This window comes from Genypterus blacodes, unplaced genomic scaffold, assembly GCF_046128005.1.
Source record: "Genypterus blacodes isolate CSIRO-AG114 ecotype Tasmania unplaced genomic scaffold, CSIRO-AGI_Gbla_v1 ptg000007l_1, whole genome shotgun sequence".
In the NCBI taxonomy this organism is placed as follows: Eukaryota; Metazoa; Chordata; class Actinopteri; order Ophidiiformes; family Ophidiidae; genus Genypterus; species Genypterus blacodes.
In genome coordinates, this window is record NW_027466821.1 from 507,647 (window position 1) to 531,577 (window position 23,931).

The following is a 23,931-nucleotide window of genomic DNA, read 5'->3' on the forward strand; positions in this document are numbered from 1 at the left end:
AATGGGATAAAAGATATTTAAGAAGCCTTGATGATCTTCTTGAGGGTCAATTAGTAAAACAGCATATGCATGGAGTGTTTCTCTACATGCTGTGGGATAACTGAGCCTCCCCGTGGGAAACAGACATGATGCCTTGTGTTTGAAAATTCTGTCATGTCAAGCTTTCCATTTTAAAAATACACAGCAGTTAAAGCTGAACGGCTCATTTAAAGACCATCGTTGCACATACATAATTAAACCACCAAGTAATTGATTTCCATATTCTATAGAGACAAAGCTGGATGATGCTCTCTTATTAAATACAGCAGGATAAAAATAAAGTGAGGGCCTGGGAGGATGACTAGTCCTAGGAAACATCAGAAACAGACTTTGAAGCAGGCTACTGATGAATAGTGCTGATTTACAACAAAGACCCCCAACAAAATGATGTTTTTGTCACACACAAGGCTGCACTTGTTCTCTTGATCAGCTGCTGCCATTGTGACGGCAACCTTTCTCTCTTTTGACAGCTCAAGATGGTGAATCACACGTGTGAAGAGAGAATGAGAGAGAGAGATAGAGAGAGAGAGAGAGAGAGAGAGAGAGAGAGAGAGAGAGAGAGAGAGAGAGAGGCAGAGACATGGCGAAGAAAGAGGGAAAACTGGCAGTGGAGGAGGCAGCGGGGAGGGAAATGGGTTGAAAAACGGTTGGAAAACGATTGTGTTCTTTGGCAGTGAAAAGGAAAGGGCTTCCCCCGCTCTCTCTCTCTCTCTCTCTCTCTCTCTCTCAGTGATGTTTTAATCAGTCTTCTGCATAGACCGATGACAGCACACAATTTGGGTTTTGCTTTTGTTTTCATCCCTAATTTAGTATGAACAGCTGACACAGGAAGGAGTGGGCGTTGTCGAAAATAGATCCTCCAACTCTTAAGCTAAGAACGAAAGGAAAACACTGATACATTTCTTCCTACAAGACCGGAGGATTTACTGTCCCCCTTTCTCTCTCTCTCTCTCTCTCTCTCTCTTTATCACTGTCTACCCGCTCACACACTTCCTCCCCATCCTCATTAAACAAGCTCACGCTGACATGACAGCCAGCTCGCTCGGGGGAACCCTTCTAAATCCATAGCTTTTGGCAACCAACCACATACCGGGGCTATAAATAGCGTATCAAAATTCTCTGGGTCCTCTCATTTGAATAATTCATTGACATTTTGAGATAGTCAGCGTTGTGAGGGGATGTGGTACAGAGAGATGATTCCCTGTCAGACGTTGTTGTCTTCATTTTTACAGATCTTCAAAGGGTCAAGAAGAAAGACCCATTTAAAAGGGTCGTATGTCAGTTTGCAGGACTGAATAAGATCATTCAGACACCCAGGTGACATAATGCTAAACAGTGGAAGCATAGTGGTAATTTCATTCTGTCATTGTTGATCAGCAGCTCCTTCCTCACAACTATCACTTAATTTCTTTTGCATCATTTGTCGTGTCCTTTGACTTTGGTATGTACAGCTTTCAGTCTTGTTCATTCTGGATGTCAATGCACAGGATTAGTGTGGTCACCATCTTGCCTACTTGTAAGCATCATGTTAACATCAAGCACAAACCTGGCCTTGGAGTGAAACTATTTACACCTCAGAACATTGGTACAACTTCAAATGACCGATGGTGTACTTGGTTCTGCATGTTTACCTGTAGCACAAGAATCGAGCCGCGAAAGAAAGAGAAATGTCACAAGAAAACTGTTTCATTATGCAGGAATCTGGTATGTCACATCTTAAGAAGTGTCAAATATAACCTGACATAGATTGCCTAAAATGTTGCAATGTGAATCACAAGGAATCGAAGGAACAGATGAATGTGAGCACTCACTGTAGCATCACAAACGGTGAGACAGAAGCTGTTTGCTGTCTCTCCAAACAAAAATAGCCTTGCATTAAAACCCCAGGGAAAGTGTGGTACTAAATATAACCAACTGCCCCGCACCCCACACCCACGGCCCCTCCCCTCCTTACATTAGTCACACACTTTCATCCATTCATCTGCCATCAATATTTCAGTGATTGCCTATAGCTCAGATGTGCCACTGACCCATGTTTATGCGAGCACGTGTGTGGTGATCAGCAATGACTCAGCTGATGTTTGTGTTGTCGGTGCGTCCATCTGTTAAACTGTCTCTCACAGGATGCGACAGGATGACGCAACGCAGCTCATCCAACACGGATACTCGGTTGTGGTAATGTCTTTTCAGTATACGGACACTGTCAATGTCCAATAGTTGATCATCATACTTCTTTCTCGGTTTGACACAAATATGGGCGTATAGTTGGTATGCAGGTACTGCTGATCTTGTATTTTGGCTACAGACTCCTGGACTCCCACCTTCTTGACAGACCAACAGAGGACTGATAAACTATAAAGCTATTTGCAACACACCTGCATCCCACGGTTATGAATGGTAATCTCCACTCTTTTTGTATGAGTAACACATTTTGTGCTCCGTTTACAGAATGTCAATAGTAAAACAGATTCAATTGCTGCTTCCTCTTGTCATCTATTTGCACTTAGATAAAGAGAAGGATATGATTTGTGTGTATGTGTTTGTGCGTCTCTACTCGTACACTCTGCATCCTCGAGTGTAAACATCAATGTCACTGTTCGGCCATTTTCCTGCTGTGATTAAAAGCCAGTTTGGCAGGCGATTGCTCAGCCCTCCCAACGTTCTCTGAATACATGAATACATTATTGTCATTTAAAAGAAACAAACATTGCAATTATATGTAGAGCAGGAATGGGAGTGAGAAACAGGCCGAGCCAGACAGCGATCCTGCTTTCTTTGTGATCACGTCCACAAGCACAAACTCGTCACATCCCTCCTGACATCCACAGCCTTTCCCTTTGATCACAAGCTGCCAAAAACAACACACTACCTCTCCAAAGAGGTTGTTACTTGTCACTTTCTTATTTGTTGGGTTGTGACGAGCCTCCGGCTTTCAGATTTCACCAAGTTCTTGTGGCCAAAAGTGGCAGTAGGGTCCACAACAGAGCAGTCTGGGTAAATTCTCTGCTGGCCAGGCGGTGCTGATGTTGCCAGGTAAACACCACTGAAATACAAAACCCAATCTTGGCTGTGGATATGGCTGTGGACAGTTTGCCTTCTACCAAGGGGAGATGATGTTGCTCACCTCCAGGCTCTGATAAATAAACCATAAGGTGTGACATGTTGTGTCATGTCATGTGTGACAAGGTGTGACAAGGAAGTGGTTCAAGGTCAAAGCTGATCTGAAACGTTATTGAACTTTATGCATTCAGGCTGGCCTCAAGATTCTTGAAAATGAAGAGGACTATGGACACAGTTCTTATCAAATCCAGCAACTTGGGTTCAAAGTCCTGATTCAGGAGCACTGTAACACTGTAAAATTAATCTTTTATTATACATATACATATACATATCGTTGTATTATAATACACAGACTCACATTATTTATATTTGGTTCTCAATTCTTAAATGGTTGTCCCATCTACCACCTGAATGAATTTTTAAACGATGAAAGAAGGGGAATTTATTAGGAAAATCCATATCTTTAACTTTATTGTTGTGGATACTAAATATTCATAGCCTCTGTAGATGAGCAGAACTCACCTTCAGCCATCTGAGCACTGAAAAGAATGTTGAATGATAGATATATCAGCATGTGCGACAAACTCCACACGCTGCATCTGCACTCCATTCACTGATTCCCATGGCAGATCACCATTATTCAAAGTCCTCAGGGCCGTGGCTCTCAGAAAGAGATGAGGTAGGGAAAGCCACTGTTGCTATGGTGATGAGCAACATGTAAGGGGCGGCTGAGGAGCGCTGTGACAAAAGACAAGGCCAGATCTGACAAAGCCTGGACTGAATGTCGACGTGTTTTGACATCACAACGTTCTCAAACCAACATTCAACGAGAGAGTTGCACTTCTCTTTTACTGCAAGGATAGAAATGCTCAATAGATCTGCTGAAAACCCTGCATAATTATACCTACAAAATAAAAGTCAAGACATCTACTCTGACTTACTGTTGCTGACATCTTCAGAACATTCTTCAAGATTCCTTACATCACCATCATTTGTTCTGTCATATATCAGCAAACTTTCTGGGAAGCAGACATTGGCTAGTCAGTGAGGTAAATGATCTTTGCTCCCCATTAGGGGTACAAATTCACAGTTATCACATTATCACAATAGAAATATCAGCATTTAGAAACTTACTGCAGCCTTTCACATGCGTTACTCCCTCTCCTCATGGTTCTACACTTCTATGCAGCAGCTACATGTGTCATGTGAAGGGCGGGTCAAATACTTAATTCTTATGTTGGTACTTAAGTACAAAACTAGGATTAGGATTATTCCTTTTTCTAGAAGTAAAGAGATTTGCTCTACAATGGACCTGGGATTATGTAACCTATGCTTGGGTAATACACAAGTTACATTTCAGTGATTATGTAACACTTTTAAAATCACTCTAAACAATGTTGATGGTGGTTTTATTCCACACAGCAGGCACTCAAGTACTGCACCCCCATTTTTCTGTTTCCGTCTGCCTCCAGAGCAGGCAATTCTGCCATGTTGGAAACATGACTGGTTTGCTAGCCTAATGCAACTGTCTTTACCAGTCCACAGGCTATGTCAGAAGCTGCTTAGGGCCGAGGAAATGCTTGGACTGAACCAACTATGAAGATTTGTCAGTGATCTTTCAGAAGTCACCGTCCGTTTCGTTACACTCATAACTCCTTGTTCTAAACTTGAGTCATTCTGATTCTGGTTCTGATTTTTACCCCTCAATCTCATGGCAGGGCTCCTGGATCTTCCCTGGAAGATTCAACTTACTGAGATTGTTTCACAGAATAAAGAGAAACTCAAGTACAACTTCAAATAAATCTGCCTCAACACGATTCACAGCTTTACCGCCTGGCTTTCCCAAATATGTGGAATCAGCTGGGCAGTGATGAAGCCCCTCTTTTTGGATGATCTTCGAACAGAGCTGCTCTGTATTCTCCGCTCTTCACCCTCAGGCATTTTGAACCTGCAGGCTCCACTTGGCCATTACGTTAAGAGAGATGGACCCCCTCAGGGAAACCATGAGTGGCAGCATGTCATACAGATGTGTCCTGCCAGTGATATAATCCCATGTGGGATTTGTCGACCCACTAAAGGTCACAGAGCACTCAACATGTTGTTGTTGCTATAGTGTGTAACGATTGGGTGGAGTCTGGAGGCTTGGGCGTCCTGAGAGGAGCGGTTTGAAGCACTTCCAATATTTGTGTATGTGAGTGAGTGTGTGTCATCTGAACTCCCCCAAAACACACACATTAATATTGTGAAATCAGAGCATTTTAGAAGCATTCCATCTCACGTGGTGGTGAAGGTGATATCTTGGCAGGCGAGTGTTATAATAAAATAAATAAAGGAACAAGCAGTGTTGCCAAATCTGCTTATTAGTGGACATGTTTCCAGAATAATGTTGTTTATTTAGGCTTGTTCTGTATATTTAAATACAGATTGACAGAGCTTGAAGCTATTTAGGGATCCTTCCTATACTGTGTTCTTCAACTCTCTATGAGCTGTGGGGTTGCTAGGATGGATCCTGTGACAGACATCGCTGACAAAATGGACTGCTTTATTTCGTATAGGTGATTGTATGCCATTTCAAAAACATAGTCCAATGTCTAAACTTGGCTTTATCTCATATCGCACAAGGATGTGGAGTATATTAGAATAAATTCCTAGAGGGTGGGCGTGAAGGTGAAGAGAGCGCAACTGCCCACAAGAACTGTAGAAAAGTGACTCCTACTCTCCTATGAAAGAAAAACTCATTGTGTGTGGTTTAGATATGCTCTGAGTGCAACTTAGGACATTTTCAAGAGACATTTTTAAATGATGTGACAAACAGTTAAGCAGGAGGGCTCACACACATAACGTGTTGTAATTACTTAGGAGTTTTCACACATCAACCTTACAGATACCAGAGGTCTGTGAGCACAAGATGGACAAGCTACTGTACACAATTCCTGGTTACTAGTGATTAGTGTGGCGTCGATCTACTGTAGCACCGCACCACCTCAGCCTATTCAGATGTTCACTTCTTCACAAACATAAAGTCTGGGACTGGCAGTGTATTGTGAGGTTACATGGCTGTCTCCATGTCTCTCCTCTGCTCCACTCTGCTGTCTGAGTGATGGATCTATATAGCAGTAGGTCCTCGATTTCTGCTGTGCTGCCCCCACTTCCCGGTACTGCAGAGACCATAGCGTCCTACTTTCACCCCTGGTTACTGTCCTTATCCAGAGGAAATACCTCCCTGAGGGCAGAGAAGCTGCAGTCAACAGAAGAAACCTAGAAACCTGAATGCAGGGCAAAGCACTATTTTAGGGGCCTGTGCTGGTTTGAGATCTGGCTCTTCTGAATGACGATTGGCCCCCTGGCTGAATGTGCAACACCTCACCTCAGTGAAGCACGCCAGATTTTCTGGGGCACCGAAACATTTCAGATTCAGTTTGCCAACATCTGCAACAGTTGAGTGTGCCAGGAGATGAATTATTCATCTACTGTTGTATCTCGACAGACAAAGACAGACAGACAGACAGACAGACAGACAGACAGACAGGCAGACAGACAGACAGACAGACAGACAGACAGAAAGATAGATAGATGGCCTGAATTGTGGCTCTGTAGCACAATGTATAGCGCATTGGACTTCTAGTCAAACACAAGAGAAGTGATTCAAAGGTTGTGTGTTTGAGTCCCACCAGGGTCAAGGATTTTGGGAGTACAGTACAGCAAGAGGCTCCTTTAACTGGGCGGCTGAGTCCTTATGGGATTCGGCTTGGGAACCAGAGGGTATCCGGTTCCTGTGGACCAAAAAGCGTGGACTGGCACCTGTAGAGTTGCCAGTCTTCGACAAAGTGACACTGCCGAGGTGCCCTTGAGCAAGGCACCAAACCCCAACCTGCTCCACGGGCACTGGCTGCCGGCTGCCTGCGCTGGCCCCTCCGGTGCGTGCATGTGTGTATGAGGAGAAGCAAGTTCAGATCTGGGTGTCGATTGCATTGTGAAAAATGTCGGGATCAATATAGGGTGTTCTTCTTCTTCTTCTAAAACATGTGATAGTTTTCTTATTTGGAATCCATCATCCCCTGTTAAGATGAGTTAAATTTAAATAAGTGATTTTTTTGTGTACTTAAAAATAGATAGATGTTTGACAATAATCAGATCAGCTTACTATGACCTGCAGTCGTTGGCTGGTGACTGCTTTGATCTGTGTCTGATGCAACAAGAGTTTCTTTTGATTTTACAGCCATTTGTTCTTCACACAGGATCAAAGCATGATGACTGTTGCCACTACAGTAAATCTATTTATGGCCTACTCGTGAATTATTCATATTAGATCTGTGTTGTAGTCCTGCCTTATCACTCAGGGTGAGGCTCTCACTGAATTCCCAAGAGATTAGGAACATTTATTTCCCAAACACTGTAGTTCTGCTTTTTATTACTTCATTCATTGCCCTCATTATCACTACCACCAACTTAATCTTTAACTCAGAATGGAACATAGGCAGCATTGATACAGCAGATACACAGCTACACATTTCCATTTTTACATGAGTCACAGAGCAATTTCTCCAGAATTCTCCATCTCAATAAACTAATCAGTCCAGAGACCAAAGTGTAACAAACCAGACTGACAGGAACTGCAATTTCCTGTGTATCCTGATTATGATCCACTGAGGAGGCGTTTTAATGTTATTGCAGTGACACGCTGACCATTCATCTGGTGCCATCATAAGTCTAAAATGTGATAAATAAGCAATCTCCTTAATTGTTAAAGATTCCTCAAACATGCTTGATGCATGTTCTGCCCCTGATGTTTCTGAGAGAGAGAGAGAGAGAGAGAGAGAGAGAGAGAGAGAGAGAGAGAGAGAGAGAGAGAGAGAGAGAGAGAGAGAGAGAGAGAGAGAGAGAGAGAGAGAGAGAGAGAGAGAGAGAGAGAGAGAGAGAGAGAGAGAGAGAGAGAGAGAGAGAGGGGGGAGATTTGTGGCTCTGTGGCGCAATGGATAGCGCGTTGGACTTCTAGTTAAACTCAAGAGGAGAGATTCAAAGGTTGTGGGTTCAAGTCCCACCAGAGTCGAGGTTTTTGGGAGTACAAAACCTCAGATGGATTTCTCTCACATACCTGCTGAGATCCAGACCATCCACTATCCGATCTTTCCTCTTTGAATAATACAGATAAAATGTAAATGCTTTCCCGTTCCACATCCATTTAACAAAATCACACTTTATTGCGGGAAAAAACGTTCTTAAGAATTCATGATGCAGATCAGATTTCTATTACATCACAACTTCTCGAGAAGCTTTGAGCAAAACCCAGAGAGCAGGCACAGGAGAGGCTGGACTCCCTCTGTCAGGTCTGAAGCTTCACCTCCAGAGGAAAGGGGAGAGATTGTTGTTGCCATAGCTACTTACAAAAAAAAGTGATGCCATATACCTGCCAGGCAAAAGTTTGGAATCACATTTTTGGGTTTTTGCGTGGGTCGTCCCCTCTCTGCCATAATTTTTTTTGATGGAATATTCAACAAAAACAATCAGCAGTTACTACATATGCATCATCAGTACCTTTTTATGTATTAAATTCTATCACTCAAATGTTTGACAATTCTTGGTCAATCAGCAGCACAGAAAGCAACAAATCAGTTTGTGGAAGAAGGAGTACAGGGACTGTTTGCTGGAGTTAAACCAATTAACGCTATTGAGAATTATGGCGCTCTTATGACAATGTGTTTGTATTGGATTGCTTTGTTTGCTCTCCTTATAAATAAACATGACATTGTGTTCCGGTCGTAGTTACTCATTTCAATGGAATAATACCACCAACAACAGCATCCAAAATGGCCTAGGAGCTGAATCGACATATTTCCTACACCATAACTCTGTCATGGGGTCAATGTTCATCAGGTTTCACTTGATTGTTTTTCTTTTCAATTACTAGACTGTTGTGTAGACTGTATACTGTGTAGACAATTCCTATGTGAGGACATTCCTTTTCTTTACTACTCGATGTGAATGATGTAATAAAACCACAAACACATCCAAAAATCTTAAAAAAGCAATCAAAGGCAATTCTCCATTTCCAAACAATCGATATTAACGTATCCATGGCAATGATGGGCCAAACAACCTCCTGAAAGCTCTCAGACTCCAGCAAACAGGATTTATTATTTCCAGTATTACTCTCAGATAATCTAAATTATGATAATCTGGATAAAGACTGAGTAAATGTGTATCAGTTCCTCTGCAATGTGGGTTTTCATCAAATTATTGTGTTCGCTCAACCTCAACATGCTGCCAGGCAACCAGCACAGCACAAACTGACATTTGGGAGAAGGCAGTGCTCAGTGTGCAAGCCCTGTTCCATGCAGACAGACTGGCACGCAAGTTGTAGACAGAAACACACACACACACAAAGACAGAGCCAGCATCTCAACTCAGTTTCCGCTCTCACCCATCCACTCACTTCCCCCCCTGCTGCACTCAAATTCAGTTAGTCACATTTGCCGAAACACGGAAGTGCAGCCCCCAGCATATAGATATCAGCGCTCTGCATTATGTGGCATTTCAGATCGAGTTATGGCCAATCAGCCTGTAGCGGGTGAATAGGGGAGCAGAAGAAGAAACAACATTGTAACACATCCATTTTTGTTCTTATGGTTTTCTCAGTGACTTTGGTACATTTCTCAGATCAGAAAAAAAGATTGGAAAGCAAGATTGGAAGCAACACATTTGGACATTTTATTTGACTTAATAATTTTGCGTTAGTTGCCTAGTCTTGTCGGACACAAGACAGATGCTGTTTGCCAGACTTACCTAAGAAGTGACAATAACATCTACATGGAAGAGGAATCAAGAGGAGTCACTACACGTTTTTTGGCAAACACATCAGTTGATTTGTCCACAGTCGTGGCAAAATGTTTACAAGAATGGCCAAAATGGCGATCGTTCATCTTGGAGCAATTGTGTTTGCCACGTGTTTGGTAACACAGGTGGGGGTAACCTCGGCTGCTGGTTTCTCACTGCATGCAGGCATTTTCCCTTTCCCTACCCCCCTCATTGTGGCAGCTTCACTCCTGTGTTACTACTGCTAAAGTTTCGAACCCATAACCTTTCTCTCTGCTGCAACACAGCCTGCGCCCATCCCTTCCCATCCCATCCAGCTTCCCTACACCACACTGAGCAGGGACCACGCGACCAACATGGATGACCTCCACAACCTACTTAAATTGATAAAAGAAAATATGTTATTTCAAGATATGTCTTTAAATAAAGGAGTGTAACATTTTTTTTTAAAGAATTGAAATTCTCAAAACTACTCGTTCAGCCTCCAGATCATCCAGTCACTCGTGCACATCATAAAACCAATTGTTCATTCTTTTGCAAATGCCTTCTCACATTCATGCCAATTCTAATTTACATTTCTCTGCTTTTTCCTACGTTATCAGTTGCTTATGTCATGTCGATCAAACTGGTTGATTGGTTGGTTCTCTGTTGAATACGTAGTCCCTCGGTCATCCAGGTCATGGATGAGAACCTGGATGGATGGATGGATGAATGGATGGATGGATGTGTGGAGTGAGACGGCAGCCCTGTAGATTGATTTTGTGTTAACATGAAATTAATAGCCAGAGGGAGGAGAACAGCATAGTGTTCTGGGATATGATTAGAGTTGTGTAGGTTTGCAGTGTGTGTGTGTGTGTGTGTGTGTGTGTGTGTGTGTGTGTGTGTGTGTGTGTGTGCGTGCGTGCGTCCGTACGTGTGTGCGTGCGTGTGTGCATGCCTGTGTGTGTGTGTGTGTGTCAGCATTTCTATGTGTGTCTATTGTTTGGGAATGAGCTGCTTGGAGAGTGAGTGGCATACTGTCACACAGCAATTACACAATATTATCTCTGTATCTTGGCCACATCTATGTGAAAGACTGAGAAAGAGACAGAGGGGAGAGAGGAAATCAGCAAGAGGCTGAGACTATTCTCACATAACCCAGCATCCATCTGGGGCTCTGTAGACTTTTTGCCTTTGCTTGTCTCTCTCCTTGTAATCTTTTTCCCTCCTGTCTCTGTTTGTCTCTCTCTCTCTCTCCCTCGAGTTGGTGTGGGTATCACCTTCTGCACTGAAAGCAAACACTTCCCCACACTCTCCAACTTCTAAATGAGTTCTGGGATCTGTCAAGGAAACCATTGACATCAATCCCTCCCTCGACTCTCTAACAAGTATGTAATTTCCAAATTCTCTGCCGCCTCAAGGTCACTGCCATCCACAGCTAGAGCCACAGACAGCAAGGTGGGTCGGTGAGGGGGAGGGGTGTGTGTATTTGTGGGATAATGATTAAGGACCTCCAAGACTGAGGAAGAGAGACAGGACTTGACAGTTTTTCTCAATACAGTAATGAAACTAGTAGTTACATTATTAGCAATTAGGGGAAGATCAAGGACAAACCCCTGTGGTACTACTAATTGTGACAGAAGAGATCATAGTAGTAGAAGTCATAGATAGTAGCAATCAAAGTAAGTAAGTAGTACAAGTGCGAGAGCAGTGGTAGCAGTTGTACTGTAGTAAAGTGTACTATAGTGGAATAGTAGTATAGCAGTGTTGTAGCAATGACTAGTATAGTTACATACATATTAGTATTAGTCAAAAGCAGCAAAATTGTTGTTTGAAATTGATTTTGCAACACATTGTATCTTGGTCCACAAAGTGATAAATGATGGTAACCAATGGGCTGATTGATGACCAATGAGGCTGTTTGTTGTCGCACGCTTCACTACACTCACCCCACCCTCCCGACCCCCACCCACCACCTCCTGCTCTTCTCCCCATGATCAATTCTTTTATTTCTTATTTTTACAAAGCCTGCGAGGACAAAGGGAGCGTCTCCAATCTGTGGTAGGAAAAGGGAAGAAAAACACTTTTCCATCCACTCTGTGACTCCTGTGCTGTTTGGAATGGGCGTTGAAATTAGGCTGCACTGTCACATTTGTCCCAGAGGAGAACGCCTGAAATAAATTGTAACATGGAGCGTAATGCAGCTGGTTGAATACCAGCAATTTGTTTGGAAAAAAAGAAAGAACATGTTTTGCTGGAGGCTTCTTCTCCTACACCGTGGGGACTGAGGGCTTTTATACTGTATATTGAGTAATACTCACAGGCACGGGCAGTTGGGAAAGCAAGGTTTGAGGGGGTGGGCAATATTAAAGCCATTGAATCTTGATGACAGTGTCTTAGGGCCATGTGTGACAGGAAAGATTAAGGAGAACCTGGAAGAGATGGAGAGCCTGGCTCCCTAGCTGTCCTGCAAAATACTGGGCCCTATGCTTCCAGTTGATTGCCTAGGGATGATTTAGCAGTCCAAACTCACTTACTTCAGCGTGGTGACAAATGTCCAGTGTCTGACCTCCCATGGCAGCCATTTTGCACCTAAATTTCAATTCATTAATGTTCTAAAAATACCGACGCTCCACAACAACCACACGCCTCCAAGGTGTGAAGGTAGGAAAGCAGCGGAGCCACGTGCAGGGACGCTTTGCTGCAGAGCAGATGCCTGAAAAGGGATTTGTAGGGTTTACATCTTGAGGCCACACAGAGCAGCGCGAAAACACAGACAAACATGCGCTCTGGTAGGGATCCCTGCTGTTTTCTGCGTGGCTGTGTGGCTGGGGAGTGAAGTCTTCCTTTTCTTTAAGGGAGACTTCACTGACTTCAGCTGAGGCTCCGCCAACGTGATCAATGCCAGGCAGACTTTAACTCATCTACACATCTTGTCTTACTGCACTTGGTGAGGGGATATGTACCGTTTCACTGGGGATTGTTTGGGAGATGAGGAGAGTGAGGGACAGAGAAGAGAGTACAAACAATGTGAGGCCTAGAAGAATAGTAGGAGAGAAGTTAGTGAGGCGAATACCAATTACAAATAACACACTGATTAGGTCTCAAGGCGATCAAATACTCCAGGCGACAATTCTAGTTACATTTCATAAATTTCATGTGGGATTTGAAACGCTGATATGAGTGTGTGTGTATAGGAGCTGAATGGGTTCAGTTTAGTCCACAGAGGCACCCAAAAACACACCAAGCAGCGGTGCTCTGAGGATAGCCTGCTTCTAAGAATAACTTTGTGAGAAGGTTGTGAATATAGGCCAAAGTCACTGAGATAGGCAGCCTGGAGGGAAACGCCGGGCTTGAGCTGTGTCCCCAGTGTGTCTGTGTTTTCCTCCCCGGCGTTTCCTCCCGCTCCCTGACTGATTACTTCCTTTCCTCTACAGGTGAGACTGGCTGCTCCGCTGCTCCCATCAGAGCAGGTGGGCATATAAAGGTGGCTGGAGAGGCAGAGAAGCCGAGCCAACACTGCGGGATGTGACTGAGGTGGCTATGAGTGTTTATCAGAGAGCATGCTTCTGATGGTGTTAAAGGAACCTATTGTTGAACACCCAAAACCCTTGACTCTGGTGGGACTCGAACCCACAACCTTTGAATTGCTTTTCTTGTATTTGACTAGAAGTCCAACGCGCTATCCATTACGCCACAGAGCCACGAGTCTGCCTGTCTATCTGTCTGTCTGTCTGTCTGAATCGTCACAAAATAGCTTGTTTCTTACATCTTCATTGGAAGAAGGCACAATCTGCAGTCTACTTATTGATTCAAGCTTTTCACACCCCTGTGACTGTTAAAGGAGGCGATCTTAGCGATGCACTGATGGATCACGAGCTACAGCTAATGAGAGTGCAAGAACTGGGGAAGAGGCGTGACAAGCACAACCAAACATCAGCAAGAACGGCTCAGAATTCCTTATGTTTTTCTTCTGCAAATCAGCCCAAGCAAGTGACACTGCATACTTCCTCACCTGCTCCACAAATGCTTCATGTGAACAATTAGCATATAAACACCTTCATCTGTAGATCTGTTAGATGCACCCAGTGTCACGTGCTATATTGGGGCATAATAATTCCCTCAGGACTCCCCCCTGTATGGTGATTAATACACAAAAAAACATCAAACTCCTCCATAAACACACACACTGCATGCTTGGAATGCATCTAGCTTCCTCTCTCCCAGACAAATTCATGTGTCTTGTCACAGAAGCGTACATTATTCTGCCATTACTTGGCGACGGGTGGATGTCCCAAATAAAAATTGATCCCCACTGACGGGTAATCATCTATGGCCCGCAGCTTTGTTTTTGTGACCACTCGAGCCTTCTTCTGATTTACTGAGGCTGCCACATCCCTTGGAAACTGTGGCAAGGTATTAATAAACACCCTCTCCCTGTCTCTGATACCCAGAGTTGTGACTTGGCTCAGGTCCAGAGTCGTACTCGCCTACACAGAACGCAGCAACTGCACCGCTTAGAATAATTCTGCACAAATGCTTAAATATGAAGGACTACACTTAAATGGTCATTGATTCAAGACGCTTTCATTCATGCAGCTGTGAAACCTGCAGGTCGAAAATACAGCTGCACTTATTCTGGGGTAACATTAAGTTTTCTATTGGGAAGAAATCTTTGTGATGGAGTTAAGATTAATACCAGCCATGCTTGGCGTAAGTTTGTGATTCTCCGTGATTTTGGAAATCCTAAAGTCAGAAAGTCAGTAAAGAACAGTTGTACTTTACCTAAAGTTTCCAACAAGAAAGAACATAGAAGAAAAGACAACAATCATGAGAAACATGAAGAAATCCCTGGTCGTCGATCAAAAATGACATTCCTGTATTAAATGATCTTGGGGGATCTTCCATTGTTTGTTATTCCATCTTGTCATTCATTAGTGTAAACATCGTTTGTTTTTATTTATCATTCATTCTTTCATCCTTCGTCAGTATAAGGGAGATACATACTAAATGAATAATAAAAACCTCAAACAAAAGAGCCACATTAGTCTATTTTTCATTGTGAAACCCCCCCTTTAGCCAAAGTGGGCTGGTCCAACTCTGGCCCTGCAGGCGCGGAAGGAAGGGAGAATACTTTGTCCTGCTCGTTGTAGTGCTACAAATCACTGGGAGTTTATCTTCTATGACATGCATCAAACTTGACATCACACAGTCTGACATAGATACCGCGCTCACCCCATGAGACACAAGCTGAATGTATGAGATCGCTGTGTCAGGGCCTGAATGCCTCTTCAGTTTTGTTCGACTGTTTGAGCTGCTTGTAACATGATCCTGAATGAAATGGAGGCCAGGTTTAGAAGTTTAGAAGAAATAAGTTTTGTATCACTTTGTACTTGTGGCTCAGATGTTCTGTGGCAGGAACTCTTCTCAGGCTTTAACTCCCAAATTGGTCCTCTTTAGTCCTAAAAATAGAAAATCGATCCACATTGACCTCTGAGATGCCTCACTCTTCTAAAGGAGGAGTTTAGTTTCAAAGCAGAATATCGAAAAGAACTGATGGCTAGATAAGAAACCAATGACTAGCTGGGTCCATTGCGCCACAGAGCCACAAATTGACCCATCAATCAATCAATCAATCTATCTATCTATCTATCTATCTATCTATCTATCTATCTATCTATCTATCTATCTATCTATCTATCTATCTATCTATCTATCTATCTATCCATCTATCTATCTATCTATCTATCTATCTATCTATCTATCTATCAGAAGGGTTAGTCAGACTGGTTCATATTTCCTTTGTTGTTGGAGTTGTAATTCAAGGCACCGTGTTGATGTGTCGGAGCATCCGGCTGAACTCCACCACCAGGCGCTGTGGCGGGACAGTAGGTCACATGGATCAGTGCCCTCCTCTATAATCACCTCTATTTGGAAGGGTTAAAACAAGCACCCATAAAACATGACCTTTCCACCGCTCAGATCGCCCCCCCTCTGGGTCGGGTGCCTTCCATTCCCAACATGACAACTTAAGAGGTCCCTCCTGACACAATCGCCTGCGTTCAGTGACACAAAACATGCATCAACCACAGACTAGTAAGGAGAGACAGCGGGAGAGAGATGAAGGGCAAAAGGAGAATGCACAGGACAACTGGGACTAAAGAATGAGGAGTCAATGGGTATACACATGAGGAAGATCACAAAAAGCTAATATTCTCTTGTAATAAGTGCACTGTTAGAGTAATCACTTCACAAGCTAAAAGTTCATTCATTACATTTTCCTCTCTTATGACCCATTTCAGCATCCATTAAAACTATACAGATTGATGGTTTCCGTCTGTGACATCAAAACAACAACACATTCCGGGATGGCGACAAAAGGATGGAGAAAGATTGAGGTTGAAGACGTCCCTGAATTTGTCCATTTAGTCCTAACTGGGTCTGTGGGTCCTCTTTTCTTACATTAGAGAGACAGTCCCATTCATCCCTGCAGCGTTCTTCTGTCTGTCCTCTTGCACTACTTTACCATAACCTCTCAAGCCTGCTACCAGAATAGATTCCGTATAAATACTGTCCCTCTGCACACACACACACACATACAAGCATATTAGTCTGAAGGACATCATACCCTGAGGCAGAAAAGTTCCTCTTCTTTCTTTCATCATTTCTCTATATCTGTGATTTGGGGAAAGCCTTTGCTTCCTCCCTCAAAAACAGGGAGAATCACTGTCTGAACTGTAAAACCTTTACGATTTCACCCAATCCACAATTCGACAGACTGCTGCTCTATTGCCTTAGGTGGTCCGATGCAGGTGGGGCCGAGCCTGCTCTGGACCCTCTAGGCACCTCCCTGCTTCCAGATTTCCTTGAGTAACTTTGCATGTCATGACCCTTAAGCAAATCCCATAAAGGACTCATTTGTAAACACGTTTGGCTTTTCTGTGACACTTTGCTCCCAGAAACCCCTGGGGCTTTTTGTGAAGTGTCTTATATAAACAAATGGGCCTCGGACGCGCATGTGAATGTACTCTTTGAGCAATTTAAAAATAAATAAAAACAATTATAAAAGAAAGCATTTGACATGACAATGAGCATACAGTTATGAGACATTTTGGAGATTGATTCTTTCAGCAATTTCTTGGGAGTATTGTTATTCTCCTCAATAATGACACAGAGATGATTGAAATTTCGGAGTCCTCCCTGAGAACATTGTTTTGGACGTCAGCCCAACCAGAAACAATGTTAATAAACCCTCAGAAATGCCAGTGTTTATGCCTTCAAGCAGAAAGAGGTTCATTGTGATGGCCTGCAATTCGTCATGGTTCGAAATGTGAGTTTCGACAATGAAGCGAGCCTGGACCGACGTTATTACTGTAAGTGTCCTGTTCTTCGCTGGTATGAAAGCACATAGACTGAAACAAAACCCAGTCAGAAAAAAAACACATGTAAGTAAGTAATATTTGAATTCTATGTGCTTCTAACTAACAGTGTTAAGTTAATGACCCAAGTGCAAAATGAACAAAGAGACCAATTTCTGAATGTGATCACATTCATGCAAAACGGAAATGCAGCTGTCAGACGGCGTTACTGCTTTGATCAATCATTGCAATTACCATAATTGGAAACTGCACTCTTCCAAAGGCCGACTCAATGATACCCACAGTGCTCTCTGTCGCTGCTGAGACCGCCTGCTCTGGTTTTGGTCTTCGCTGCTGTAAAAGCGTCAAAGACCAAAGCTGTCGATCTGACACGTTCAACCAATGTGAATTTCAGATCTGATGTTAATAGGTCCAGGATTGTGAGTGCAGTAAACACATCCTCCTGTCCTCTGCCAACCTCGTCTCTTTACATTTATTTATTGTGCTTGTTTGGCATTAAAAATTCGGACATAATAATCTGAAGTACATTATGTGTGTGGGCTTTCCCTGGTGCCATGTTCAGATTTGAGTAGCTGTTTTGCTGTTAACTTCACTTTCATACATGTTTGAATGTGGGAGAAAGCCTTGACTGCTGAAACTCTGATTATTAAGCCTGTGGGGCCGATTTGCCATTAAGAATAAGGACTGGATCTGCAATACAGCAAGCAGCCCTTTTTAAATTAAAAATCACATCTATTTTTAAATACGTGATTAAAAGGCCATATTATATATATATATATATAGATCTATATATAATAGAATTTCCTCAGATTTGAGATGTTTTGAACAGAAATTTCCAGTCATCTGGCAAAGCAGCAGGGGGCTCTGGTGTCATTTTAAAATGTAAGACTCGACTCTCGCTGTGGTCGTTGTTACACTCATAGTCACCTAATCACATGCATCAAAAAACATTCTATCCAATCAAGAATAGTGAGAATCACCAAAAGCTGCTGCTGCCAAATGTCCCCAGCGAGGGAGCTTACTGTGCTGTAAAAAGTGTGTACAGTATTTGCATGCTAGTTGCCGCGGAGAGCGCAGTGACTTTGGTGTCATCACGTGACGGCAGGCGTGGAGAGGCAGAGCTGCACAGATGGTGTCAGGGCAGGAGTCCTCCAGTGTCACTGCCCTCCTGTGCTCTAAAGTCACAGGCGGAGAGCAAGAGATCAAAAGGCAGAGCAGGAACGCTTCTTCTCAAGACGGAGACGACGACTTGACTCGAGCACACTTTCACACCGGCGCTCTCGCTCTTTGCTGTTGAAAACCCCGATACCAGATGTAGGCTGTGTTAATATGCACACTGAGTTGTGTAGTCAAGATCAACTCCAGTCCAAGACCAAACGCAGCTGAATTCGAGCAAAGAACAAAACCAAAACAAAGTAAAATCTTGAACTATTGTGCAAGTTTAGGGCCAAATTAGACAATTGAATTTGTGTGGTTTGCTAAAAATTAATAAATTCTGAAGGAGAGAGTCTGTATTATGCCCTCTGTGTCTGGTCATTCGTAGAAATTTGGCTCATCAAACCTTGACCTTTAACCGATTTGCAAACCAATCAATGGTAAAGGTCTAACCCAGTTTCAAGCTGCAAAGCACATCACTGACAAAATACATCTTTAACTGACACAGGTGTTTTTTTCATCTTACAAATGTAGAAATGTTTCAAACGCCTCGGCTTTTTATCTCATTATCAATGTCTTCTTTTCTTACAACATTTTTCTCAGGGTTCATCATCCCACACTTATTGAATATGTTGATTAGGACCAGATGCAGGAAGCTCCTCAGCTCACTCAAGTCTTAGTGTTTTCAGATAGCCACTTGTGCACTACTATGAGAATGTGCATGTGTGTGTGTGTGCCACGTGTGTGTGAGTTAGTGTGTGTGTGCCCTCTCCACAACTCCAGAAGCCTCCTCCACCAAGCTGCTTAAGTGACTTCTAATGGGAAGGGAGTCATGGTTGGAGGCAGAGCTTGGCAAAGAGTGAATAGTATAATTGCCTGTGTCTAAGGGGGGGGCGGGAATACGAGGGTGCTAGAGAAAAGAGGGTTATATTTACATGCTGGGCTGCAAGTGCGAGTAGACACACCACGGCATTTAAATTTGACACTGCAGCCGGCAATAAAAACCTGCAGATCTCACACGACGGCGTCTGATTGTTTTTACTCCCGATAAACACTTGCTGCATAAATCGTGGAATGGCATTGCACTGAATGGCATAGAATTTGCATGTGGTAGTGGCAGCACTAGAATAGAAGAGTTCACGCAGCTATCATTTACATTTATGGCATTAAGGTGACACTTTTTTTGCCAGAGCAATGATGCAAAGATTTAATGTCTTTAATGCTTAAGATTGAGAGGTTGGTTATGAGCAAACTCTAACCCATGAGCCTTCGACTGGACACACACCTGCATCATCATCTGAGGCCAAACAGGCTCTAGGATTGATGCTTTTCATGTGTGAGAAGAGGCGAAATCATCATGAGATGTGTAAAATGCAATCCAAGTTGTGTAATTGTACGTAAAACACATTCTGATTCATATCACACGCAGTATTAAAGCCCTTGCTGACCTTATATATTAGGCTTGGTACTCATCAATCAACTGTCACTGCAAAGCCCTATCTATCAGATCTTTGAGAAATGCAGCATGTTAAGTTTAGGGGTAATGCCTGGCTAAACAGCACCGTGTCCTCGAGCTTAATTGTCTCTGCCTGACACTTGAGCGCAGCTTAGTCGAGCAAGACGTCTGGCCCTCGTTTTTTGCCACCGCAAGCTCAAAAGTCTAATCCTCCCAAAGTCGAGCTGAGACCCAGTTCAGCATCTGGGTGAATGTGATATCTGAGGTCATTTAGATAAAAACCCAAGCACACTTTGTTTCAAATCAGCTCTTCCTCCACTAGCTCTCCGTCTCCTTCTGCTCGGTCATCCTTTCTTTCCTACCACCTCAGGCGACAAGGCAGACCACGGTTGAAATTGTGCCTGGGTGGTTTACTCCATTAACAGTTACACGTCTCAGTAAATTGATTTGCAATCGCATAACCTCGACCTGTTACTCGCAGCACTTCTGTCAGTTTTTGCTGTTTGCGATCTATCAAGCAGCCGCTGTATTTTAAGACATAACACAGGCCAAGAGGCATTAGAGGCTGGAGCACAGTAGCGTGCGTCTGACTTGATGAAGACATTCTGACTAAGGAGAGGCTCATCATCAGACACACAGTTGTCCTTGGATAACAGCAGGCAGACTGCCACAGAGGCTGCATTTGTTTGCGCTCAAGCAGCACAGAAGTCAAGCTCTTAAAATGGCTCCTGGGCCTGCTGGGGAGCTGCAGCTGTCAGGAAAAGAAGCATCCAGACTGACATTGGAATCATTTTAATGCAAGCTAGATCAAAGAACTTATTCCTGCATTATTAAGATGAAAGCACAAAATATTAAAGCATTAAAGTTTGTTGAGACCACAGTTTCAAACCATCTTAGACACGTTGTACAATACTGAAACCTGAAACGGATTTCTCAGCTTGTTAGGGATCTAAGAAAACTATATTTATGAATTTTCTCAGATCAGAAAATCCCAAACATCACATCGAATCAATCACAAAAATCGAATGATTATAAATAAGCAAATGAACACAACTAAAAAACAACATTTAGCAATTTTTGCTGGGAAAACTATCGCCATGTGACAACAAAACACCTCAGATGACTTCAACCACTGTTACGCCTGAGGCCTCATCGGTGACATCACCTGTTGGGAAAATTTCAACGGCCCATTTGTATAATAAATGACTTCATGAATATGTTCACGTACTCATCTGAGCTTGATTTTGACGACTTGAACTGTATATTTATGATGCCGGCGGAGATACATGAATTAGTTGTGTGTATTTCAGTCGTAGAGGTCAGTCCCCCTTCCCTTGAGGAATAACATGGGAATTTGGGAATTAGGATACACTCATTATACTTTATTTAACTAGACTTGTCATTAAATTGTGATCTGTATATACGGATTGTTATCTGGGCACTGGCATCTGAGGAGTCATGGAGTCGCATTAAAAGGGTCCTCATTACCTGGATGCTGCCTGCGTTGTGGTGCCCGGGTTATGCAATTAAAGCTTCATCCCCTTTTTAAAATAGCTTTTTTGGATGCGGCCTGTCACTGTCCCCGTCTCACCCGTTTACACAGCAAGTCACAAGTCACGGTCCAACAGAGGTTTATTTACGTTTTCCTCAAAATGTCTCCCAGCTGTGTGGATTGCAGTCACACTTTGCTAATTGTGACTTGGGATCCGATCACAGTGCAACCACACCTGGTTTGTGATCTGGAGAGGTTTGCATTCCGGTCACTAAAATGTCGGCAAGGATTTTTTGGTTTGTCTGAATGTTTTTTCAGTGCAAGTAAGAGTGACATTGTCCTTCGAAGGCAGAATTCAAATGCGATCAAGATGGGGCCACGCTGCTGTGCAGACACTCTCCTGAGATAGTTCATTTTTACCAAACCTGTGGTGAAGAATTGATCAGTGTTGGGGAAATGGGGATTCCTGGAAACTCTAACTGACACTCCATCGAGGGCAGGACAATAACAAATCACATTGCAGCAGCACTGACTCGTCCTGTGACAATGTCGTGGCATTTCCATGAAAAAGACACCTGGGGCCAAATGATCGGGGATGAAAAAGAAGTGTCTCATTTGAAACCTGCGGCGGAAGCTGTTGAAATTATTTGCCGCGCTGCTTTAATTGACGTTGATTTGCTCTGGGGCGTGTGAGACTGATTGGTGAGCCGAACAGAGAAAGAGTGATGTTCTTTGTCACGCACAAACCCGCAGGCAGGTGTACATTTTCAATTGCGTCTCAGCTTAGACTCAAGGTTTGATCAAATCTTTGAACACTAAGTGAGTGCAAAGTATTCCCATCCAACCTGCCTGTCACTTTCTCTACGAGCTCTATTGAATTTCCCATCCATTTCAGTCAAAAACGTTTCTGCAAGGGCCAATCTCTTCTTCTACATTGAAAAGCCGGGTGTTTACAGCAAACGCCTCCTAAAATGAAGGTCAAAGGGTTAAACTTCAGCAGCCATATGTCATGTCGTCCTTGAGAAAATCAATGAAGCAGGTAAAGCTAATTTCTAAGGGCTTCATTCTGTTTTAGGGTGGAGCAATGACCACTGCTACGTCATGCAGTGTGAGAATGTTGCTTGATGACATGCAAGTCCAAATGACAAGGTAAGGCGTTTCCCCTTTTAGTGCCCTGACTGGTCGGAGAGGAGGGGCATCAACATTTCTAATTGAAGTCATTTGTCCTGAGATGACAGCTGATTCTTCGTGGGTGATCACAAAGGAGGTGGAATCCTTTCATGGTCAAATGGCTGAAGGAGATCAATTGTCAAAGGAATGCACAGAATGGGAATTAGACAAATCATGTTTCAGTTACTGTGGATAAGAATGTGAGCTAAATGGTTGCAGTCTGCTGCTGAACACTGAGAATCAAAAACATGCTGTCAGAGGAGAGAAATCTCAAGAGGCGTGTGCTCTTTAACCTCTGCCGTCAGAGACAGAACTCAGTCTGTGTACTGAGGGAAGCTCTCACGGTTCACCCTGAAGAGCAAACGCACCCAAGCGTGAATATCCTCTGTCTGTGAGCCGGGTGGGTAGGAGGGAGGAAGATGAGGAAGAGGAGGAGGAGCAGGAGGAGGAGGAGGAGAGGGTGGTGCTCCTCTGGGTTTCCATGAGCCTTAATCCAGTGGAGAATTACTAATAGGATCGGCTCTGCCAGGTTGTTTTCCCCTGAACCTCAGAGGAAAACGCAGACAGACTACGACAGCACTCCAGACCATAACAGACTATTTTGAGTTCTCCATGTTAATCTCATATTTAAGGATACCACACATTCCCAAACCCATAAGCCGGATCTTCTCTGACGTCTCTTCTATGACACGTTTACCTCCATGACTTCCTGATGTCACAATGTAACCTTGCTGCTTCAAACACACAGAAGGGAGCCAGTGAGTGTTTGGCCAGCATCCATCATGTTGTAGCTGACCAAGTGACCAGAGACACTGCCTACAAGTGACCTGGTTTCATTCAGTGGGCACAGCAGTGCAGCAGTGCGCGTCGGAGTCCAGGCAAAAATGAGAACACAACCTTAAAATGTAGCATCTGTATGTTTTCTGTAGTAATGTGGTTTTCCCACCATGAACACATGGAACAAAACTCCTCATACAATGTATATACCACAGCTGACTTCACTTTGGAGTGTGACAGGAGTTTGAAGGAAGCTGCACATTGTTCAGCTGACCGTGAATTCTCCCTGAGCAACCTTCTCTGCTTCAAACCAAACAAGTCCCGAGAGGAAAACAGGGAATTGGACTCTCACACTATAACAAGCTGATCGTTTGTCAAAGACTCATCAGCAAAGGCAACTAGAACTCTGAAATGATCATGTGAAACATTCGCATTCACACAGATCTCTGTCCACATGTCCAACCATGTGAGTCATTATGTACTATGCTTATTTTAATTACTCCCCAAGACTCAAAGCCCTTAAATCCTTTCCGCCTTTGCTTTTAATTAGCTTTTTTTTCAAGCACGTCTCGGCTTCCATTGACACAACTACTGCATGTCTGAAAGTTCAC

At 43.3% G+C, this 23,931-nt stretch overlaps 1 protein-coding gene and 2 non-coding genes across 8 annotated transcripts in view; 1 reads left to right on the forward strand and 2 right to left on the reverse strand.

Annotated features, from left to right (window-relative positions):
* The window catches only part of kcnc2 (potassium voltage-gated channel, Shaw-related subfamily, member 2), a 47,254-nt gene that overhangs the window by 15,204 nt on the left and 8,119 nt on the right, over window positions 1–23,931 (reverse strand). The window lies entirely within an intron of this gene.
* On the forward strand, window positions 8,058–8,149 carry trnar-ucu (transfer RNA arginine (anticodon UCU)). The gene is given in 2 exon segments: window positions 8,058–8,094; window positions 8,114–8,149. It is a non-coding gene; the product is annotated as a tRNA-Arg (tRNA).
* Window positions 13,504–13,595, reverse strand: trnar-ucu (transfer RNA arginine (anticodon UCU)). Its single transcript is given in 2 exon segments — window positions 13,504–13,539; window positions 13,559–13,595. It is a non-coding gene; the product is annotated as a tRNA-Arg (tRNA).